Raw genomic sequence first — 8,907 nt, forward strand, 5'->3', positions numbered from 1 at the left:
GTTTTCATACAAAGAAAAGCTTAGAGAATGAAGTCCCAGCAAAAGTACACAATAATAAATATTTAAAATAATTCTTCAGGAAGAAGAAAAATGTTTTTAAATGAAATCAAAGCAGTGCACAAAGATGGGAAGAATACTGGAAAGGGTAAATATGTGAGTAAATATAGTGACTTGTATAAAACAACAAAATGAAGCAATAATATAAAGATAATATCTTGCGAGGTTGAAAATACAGGCAGAATTGACGTATATGCAAACAACACAAAAGACAGTAGGGAGTAAATGAATTTAAAATATTCTAAGTTTCTTGCATCATCTGGGAAATGCTAATTTTATTATAGACTGATAAGTTTAATGTGCATATTGCAAATCTCTAATCACTTGGATGGTAACTAACAAATGATTGGGGGAAATAAAATAATAAAAATATTTGATTACTAGGAAAAAAAAGGTATGATGTGAGAAATTAAGAAATGGTGGATCAGTTTAAAAAATAATGTAATGGTAAAAGCAGCTTAGTGGCTACAACAGAATAAACCTAAAGAAAGACACAAAAAGTCATAAAGGCATATTGCAATTAAATTTCAGGACATCACTGTTCAAGGAAAATCTTAAAAGCAACAAGAGGAAAAAGACATTATGTAACGAGGGTCAGATATAAGAATTATAGCAGAATTCTTTTCAGTATCTATACAAGCCTTAGTGGACCATGGATTGAAACACCAGGAGAAAAAAAATGAAAAATCTAAGTAGAACTCTACACCCAGGAAAAAGTCTTTGAAGAATTAAGGGAAAATAAAGACTTTTTTTTTTTTTAAAGAAAAGTTGAGAGAATTCATTGCCAGGGGTTCTATAGTATAAGAAAGAGAAGTGAAAGACATGGTATTATGTGAAAATTTAGATCTACATTAAAAAATGAAAAGTGTCAGAAATAATTACTATGTTTATTCTATTTAAGAGACAAGTGATTATTTAAAGCAAAATTAATAGCAGTGTATTGTGGGGTTGATAATATGTAGAAGAAAAATTGACCATAGCAATAACACAGAAGATGGGAAGAAGAAGTGCTCTGACAGTGTGGAGCCAGCTTGGGATTCTCTCCCTCTCTCTCTCTCTCTCTCTCTCTGCCTCTCTCTCTCTCTCTCTCACTACCCTACCCTGCTCTCTCTCTCTCAAAATACACAAATAAGTGTTAAAAAAAAAAAAGAAAGAAAATATTGAAGCAAATTACCTCTGAACACATGTTTTATATTGTAGAGTTTATAATATATTTGGAAAGAATTGTGAAATTTGAAGTATGTGAGGGATATATGAAAATGAAATGAGAGGTACCTGGGTGGCTCAATCAGTTTAGTGTCTGACTGCTGATTTCAGCTCAGGTCAGGTTTGTGAGTTCAAGGCCCACATCAGGCTCTGAGCTAATAGCTCAGAGTCTGCTTAGGATTCTCTCTCTCTCTCTCTGTCTGTCTGTCTGTCTGTCTCTCTCTCTCTCTCTCTCTCTCTCAAATAAATAAATAAATATTTAAAAAAAATAAAGAAAGAAAAGGAAAGGGTATTACCTAAAGTGAGTGTTATCTCCCCTGAGCTAGGCATAGGCCTTCCACTGTCAGAGAAAGAGTTTCTCTGGGCAGCAGGTATAAGAGTTCTGGGCTTTAAAGACTCTCCACCTTCGAGGCACACATCTGATGTTAACTATTAAGTAAAAATTGTTCTTGTCCTTTTCAGGGGTAAACTCTAGCCTCATCGGTCTCCTTGCTCTTTCTCAAATAAGCTGCACAGATTCTTGCTTAAGGCCTTTGCACTGGCTGAACCCTCCACCCAGAACATTTGTCTTCCCGCATACTTTTGCACGGCTCACTCCCTTGCCTCCCTAAGTCCTTGCTCAAATGTCAACTTCCCAGTGAAAGCTTCTCTGAGCCATGTATCACCTTCCCTGATGGTTTTTCTACCCTAGCACCCTAGTTTTTCTAGTCAGCCCTTACTTAATTTTCTACCCCCATAAAAATGTAACTTCTAGAAGGACAAGAACTGTGCCTGATTTGCTCACGCTACATCCCTAGTACCTAGAACGATGCCTGCCACATAGTAGGCTACACACTATTCCTACCATCTGGAAGGCTCCTTCTTACCATCCAGGTTTCAGATTAGATACCACCTCCTCTGAGAAGGCCACGCTATTTGAAGCACCCCCTTCCATCCTACTGATCTTTCTCCCAATAACACTTCCACATTTTCGTCACATGTTAATGCATATCTGAAATTATCTTACTATCCGTTTACTTCTCTGTTGTCAATTTCCTGGGCTGTAATATAGAGGACAGAGTACTTCTCCACCTTGTTCACAGCTGATCCCCAAACCTAAAAGAAAACACTGCCTGCCACATAGTAAGTCCTCAATAAATATTTGATGAATGACTGAATGGACTCGAGTCTTTTGTGCTTTTTGTTACTTTTGCTATGGTGCTCATACTAACCAACCTCTAAATCTTTATGCCTTTTTGCTCTGAGTTATCTGACCTGTAGTTTCTGTATGAAACATAGCCTCATTTGTTAACCCAGTGTCCTCCACTTTTGTAAAACACCTCAATCTTAACATAAACAGCAACAATAACAAAACTCCAATTTGAGAATTTTATCCGACTACCTTGGCGCTAATAAAGATAAGTTTCTCCTGTTTAATCTCCTGCTGTTCCACCCACAGACATCCTACGTCTGGGTCTTTTACCCTTCTGAGCTGAATATACTCAGCAGCAAAAGTAAAATCCCTTAATCTTCCATTTTGGGGCCCATGTTCGAAATGGATTAAAGAGTCAAACAAAATTAGTTTCCAAACCTTCAATTTTCCAGGCCCATGGGCCTTCTCCTTCTTACTCAGAAATGAAGGTGGCTTTGATCCATCTGTTACTTTCTGTGAAACATTTCTCTCAGCTGTCATTGCTGATTATTCTATTTCTTTTTTTATATAGGAGAAAAAGAAGAGAGGAGAGGAGAGGAGAGGAGAGGAGAGGAGAGGAGAGGAAAGGAAAGGAAAGGAAAGGAAAGGAAAGGAAAGGAAAGGAAAGGAAAGGAAAGGAAAGGAAAGGAAAGGAAAGGAAAGGAAAGGAAAAAGAAAAGAACCAAACACATACACACACGTGCACACACACATGCGCACACACAAAACCCACCCTCTCCTGGCCACCCGCATGCACAGCTTTGTTTACTGGTCCTATAGTGTCCTTGGGAGACCCTGCCAAGAAAAAGCTCCATTCAGCTGACAACAGCCATTTCTCATTAAAACCCCAATTGAAGCAAGACCCAGAGTGGAAAATTGCAAAACAGGAAGCTTGCAAATTGCATCAAAGCAATGTTATTAGAGATGCGTGTAAAAGACCCTTTATGATGCTGGTTCTTGGGATGAGACCTCGACTTCTATAGGGGAAAATTAGGGTTTTGTGTGCCGGGCTTCTGTGGGATCTGGCTCCTGTTCATAGAGTTACATAGATTCTGAAGAAGTGTGTGCCTACTGGCCGGAACTCCGGTTGTTTTAAGAGGTAAAAACACTGAGTAAAGGTAGAGTGACCATGTGTCCTCATCTGCCAGCAGAAACAGTCTCATATTATGCCTATTGTCCTAAGGTAATTATTAAGCATACCTCTTTTCCCTCTCAAAGCCTCTCTGTTTAAATAATCATCATGCCATCCTAACTAAAGATCAATGTGGCTGATGAAGCAATAAACGCCTCTTTTTCTCATCCGTGCTGGATTGCAGACTTGTTTGGATGGCAAAGAGAAATCTTGCCAAGTTTCAACGGTGTGCAACCACATCTATTGATTGACCTTTGGCTGGCTGGGATCTTGCATAACCCATTTCTGACTGTTTGAATGCAGACTTCCCAGCTTTGGTGTCTCAAAATCTGAAGGCAACCAATCCCAGAGAAGCAGTGACACTTTGCCTCATGAGCCACCCAGAAAACTAAACGTAGACTCTCTGCTCTTTGGTTACTTTCTCCTCTGGGATTATTATTGAGCTCTATGCTGTCCAACACGGTGGCCCCTAGCCATGGATGGCTACTGAATGCTTGACGTGGACTAGTTCAAGTCCATGTAAGTTGGAGTCAAGTTGTAAGTACAAAATGCATGGTGGAATTTGGAGACTTAGGACAAAAAAAGGAAAATATCTTGTTAATAATTTTTATATTGATTACATATTTAAATATTGATATTTAGGTAAATTAGGTTAAATAAAATATATTATTAACATTAATTTCACTTGTTTCACTTTTACTTTTGTAATGCAGCTACCAGAAATTTAAAATTACCTGTGTGGCTTACATTATTTTCCTATTAGACAACACTGATCTAGCCGTTTTAATTTCTACCCAGGGAGACCCGCTAAACTGGAACAAAGAAAAAGATTCAATTTATTTCAGACTGCTGTTTGGCAGTTTTTGTTCTCCTTGTATCAGGTGTTTACTAACACTTCCAGACTTAAGTGAGGTGACAAATATTAATTATCTACCATAGGTAGAGAACTCGAGAACTCAGTAAATGATAATGAACTTCTCCTTTCCTAGAGCAAATGTTTTAATCTCTCTTCAACGATCATAGTGTTTGCTACTTAAAGCACATCCTTCCTATATAATCAGTAAGGAAGAAGCTGCTTAGCGTGAATTCATCTTGTCAATCATTCATTCATACTCCCTTACTTCAGTCTCAATTACTAGCAGCATTTTTAGGTGATTTGTCTTATTTGTACCTATTTTTATGTGGGTGGAATGTGAAATACACATATGTTCTAAAAGTTGCTGAAATTATCAAGTCGGCTAAGCTGTGAGTGTTAAATATAATTCATAGTCAGGGTTTAGTTGGAATCTAGTGAACTGAAGAGCATAAATAAGATGTAAGTTTTATTTCAGAAAGATAATGGTGAATTTCAGAAGAAATGGGAAATCCTTTAAATTTGTACTCAGTAAAATAGGACCTGTGTAGCAGGTCCAATCAAACAGGTTATTGTCAACAGGTCAGAGATTTCGGATTTTATTCTAACTGAAATAGAAAGCCAACTTAATTTAAGAAAGGTCCAACTTATTTAAAAAGATCACTCTGGCTAGTATATAGATAATGAACAAAACATATAATTATGAAAAAGGAGAGATTGGCTAGGGGGCTATTGTAATGGTCCAGGCAGGAGATGATGACGGCTTGGAATATACACTACAATAAAAATAATTTAGGGGGGAAAAAATCATGAAAAGAAAATCCCATGCTTGTGGCACCCACACACAATCAGAGATAACATTGAGTAATATTTCTTTCCAGTAATTTTTCTAGATAGAAGGCTTGGCCTGGTTGCATTTATACTTTATGTGTAATTTAGAACAGAGCTTTTAAAACTTAATTTTATAGGATTTTTTTTCATGTTATAAAATGCTCTATAAATATAACCTTTCATATCTGCGTAACATTTTGTCAACAGCTGGCTTTGGCTACACAACTATCTCCTACTAGTGGTTATTTTAGGTTGCACACAACATTATGCTATTTTAAGTTACATTAAGATTTTATTAACATATTCTCAGTGGTGAATGCCAGAAGTATAATTACTAGGCCAGAGGTGATGAACATAGAATGATTAAATGTTATGAATTAATAAAGCCAAAATTAATATATTTTACTTTTGCTACAAATGAAAGTGCTAAAGGCTGTAGTTTTGTCTAAGATATAAATAGTGTCTGTCAATGTAATGACTCTAGCTAATCAAATGAATAACTAAACTTTTATAGACACTGCATATCCAAAATCTGAATTAAGAGCCAGCAGCCACTTGAGTGATGTTTCAGGACACTAACTGACTTTATATTTGAGGCACTAGATTCAAACACCAGGAGCTAAAATCTTGACACAAGGGGCAGAAGCTTTCTCCTTTTACCTCCTACTTTCCCCTTTTCCCCTTTCATTTCCTTAAAGAGAAATTGTTAGTAGACACCAAACAACTCACAAAACTCACGTGTCTTGTTTTTTCTGATTACATCTTTTGCATTTGTTCATTGTCAGAGTATTCTGACATTTTGCAGTTGACATGTGCCTGTACCCATGACTGTTCTTGTGTACGAGGCAGAGGCTCCCTGGTTACTGCACAACAAGGTATTTTAAGAAGTTTTTTTAATGTTTTCATTCATTTTTTAGAGAGACAGAGTGAGTGGGAGAGGAGCAGAGAGAGAGAGAGAGAGAGATGCAGAATCCGAAGCAGGCTCTAGGCTCTGAGCTGTCAGCACACAGACCGACACAGGGCTCGAACCCACAAGCCCTGAGATCATGACCTGAACCGAAGTTGGATGTTCAACCGACTGAGCCACCCAGGCGCCCCATTCTCACAGCAAGGTATTTAAAAGAGCTGTCAAATTTTAGGATGAGTTTTTTCTTCTATAAAAAGATGAATGATCCTGAATTGCTTACCATTTCTACCATGACAAGTGGCTGATAGTAAGCTAGCTGTTCTTTAAAAACATGAACACACATATTGTGATGAGGAATAAAACAGTAATTGCTTTTGAGGAAGTATGAGCTACATAGAGAAAATTTGAAAAAAAGATACTTGAAAATGCTCCCGAGTTATATTACATGATCTTGATGCCAAAAACAGTATAGACAATCTATTTTTTAGAAATTGATCTGCCCTACTATAAATACTGAAGACTATTTTCTAATCTGTTAAAAATCTTTTGGACAGAGTAGAATTTTAAACCCACATTCTAAAAAATAAAAAGTGTAGCACCTTTCAATCTGTGGTAAAAATGGATTGATAGCAGGGAAGGGAGATCCCAGCAACCTGTGCTGGTAATGAGGGGATCTGGAGACCCAGGGAATTATTCCCATTCTTTTGATCCTGAGAGTGTCCCCCCCCCCCATGATCATCCTAATTGTCTAGACCATAAACATGAGCTAATAAGAAAGGTATGTAAAATTCAGGGTGGCCAACAATTATTTTATGCCGAACAGAACTTTAGTTAATAAATAAAAATAAAATCTATAAACATCTACCTCATTTGCATTTGAAAAAACAAACCCCTTTAATGGTCATTGTCTATGTGTAAATCTGTTACTGATTCTACTGTGATGTGAGAATTGGCATGAAGTAAGTCCTTTTTATCAACCACAATTCCATCCGCAAAGTAACAGGAGTGCTCAACTCCAGTCATACCCATTTTCATATTCAGTTAGCATCAGTATTCTTCTGAAGAACTTTTATTTACTTAGTTATTTCTTCTTATTCATAAGTACACTGGATAAAAAAAAATTTAATCTCTGCATAAGCAAAATTGGCATTAATCTACCTTTCTGTCCGATCATCGTCTTCCAACATTAGCTATAAATTGCTACAGTCTTTTCAGGCAAAAATGCTTATTTTGCTGTAATTGTTTTGTATACATTTAAGCAAAGACTACTAGAATATTAGTGCTTTAATCCCAATGTGCTTTATTTGGACGAGGACACATCTATTTCTCCTGTTTTTATAGTACAGATGAAAAAGCAGAAGTACTCTAGTGATGGAGAGTTTACCCAGGCTTCACAATGAATGGATAGCAGATATCTTAAATGGAACCCAGTTGCTATGTTATTTAGACTTTCCTCATGTATAGTGCCTTTCGCAGGATTTGTAATATATTGTCTTATTTAATTGCTTTTAAATTTAATTCTGTACAGAAGATGGACTATTGGTTCTAACACAGGCATAAAAAAATCAGTTATGAATGCCTGTTGTCTGTTATAAAACAGCCTTTTTAATAACTTTGATTCAAGGTGTGACAAACATTATCATAAAGAGTAGGCTTATTTATAGTCATTTATTACAGTGAGAAAGTCCTGGCATCAAATTTGATTTATATGGATTTTCCTGAGCAGGAGGGAGTTGGTTTAATTGCAAAAGTTTCTATTTTAAAACACACAAGAGTTTTCTATTCTCTGGTTTTGAACATGAAGGTCTCGTTGTCTACTGCTCTTCCTGCCTATACTTGATTTTATTAAATGTTGCATAATAAGAGCAGAGATTTCAGATTAGAAAGGTACAAGGGTCTCACAATGATTTGAAGAGACAGAATTGTAGCAATTTTATATCAACCCATCCTTAAACATTATAATCTTCTAAAATTTTTTTAATGTTTACTTATTGTTTAGAGAGAGAGAGAGAGAGAGAGACAGAGCATGAGCAGGGGAGCGGTAGAGAGAGAGGGAGACACCAAATCTCAAGCAGGCTCCAGGCTCTGAGCTAATAACTCAGAGCCCGATGCAGGGCTTGAACCCGCGAACTGCAAGATCGTGACCTGAGCCAAAGCCAGACATTTAACCAACTGAGCCACCCACATGCCACTATAATCTTCTGTATTAAGTGATTTCATGTTTTTGAGCAAAGGCCCAACTCTAGCGCTGTCTCAGAAGAATCAAAAGAACACATTTGTATTAGGACTAAGACCTTGGCCTCATGAAACTACATCAAGCTGTATAGCTGAATTGCACATTTGAGTATACAGCACCGAGTATCCACATTTCCATCAGGAGCTATTTGCTCAAGACAGGGTGCCTGCAAATGTCCTGGGGACTGTGCATAATGCACTGGAGGCACAAATTTCTTCTGAACGCCAGTTCTAACTCGTGAAGAAGGCTCATTTAAATGGCATCAGATAAATCAGAAACAGACTCAATCCAGTACAAAACCAGCTACAAAGACTTCTCTGCTTCATATTTATTTTTCAAAGAGATGCTGGTTTTTTGTTTTTTGGTTTTGTTTTTTTTTTTTTTTGAAAATCAAAGGTCCTTCTTAATGTGAGCATCCTGCTATCCCGGCTTCCTCCCTCACGGCATCTTTACCCCAAATTTATGTCCCTGCTTTAATGTTTTCTCAGTCTTGTCATGCTTCATCACATTGCTC

This window comes from Neofelis nebulosa, chromosome 1, assembly GCF_028018385.1.
Source record: "Neofelis nebulosa isolate mNeoNeb1 chromosome 1, mNeoNeb1.pri, whole genome shotgun sequence".
Classification (NCBI taxonomy): domain Eukaryota; kingdom Metazoa; phylum Chordata; class Mammalia; order Carnivora; family Felidae; genus Neofelis; species Neofelis nebulosa.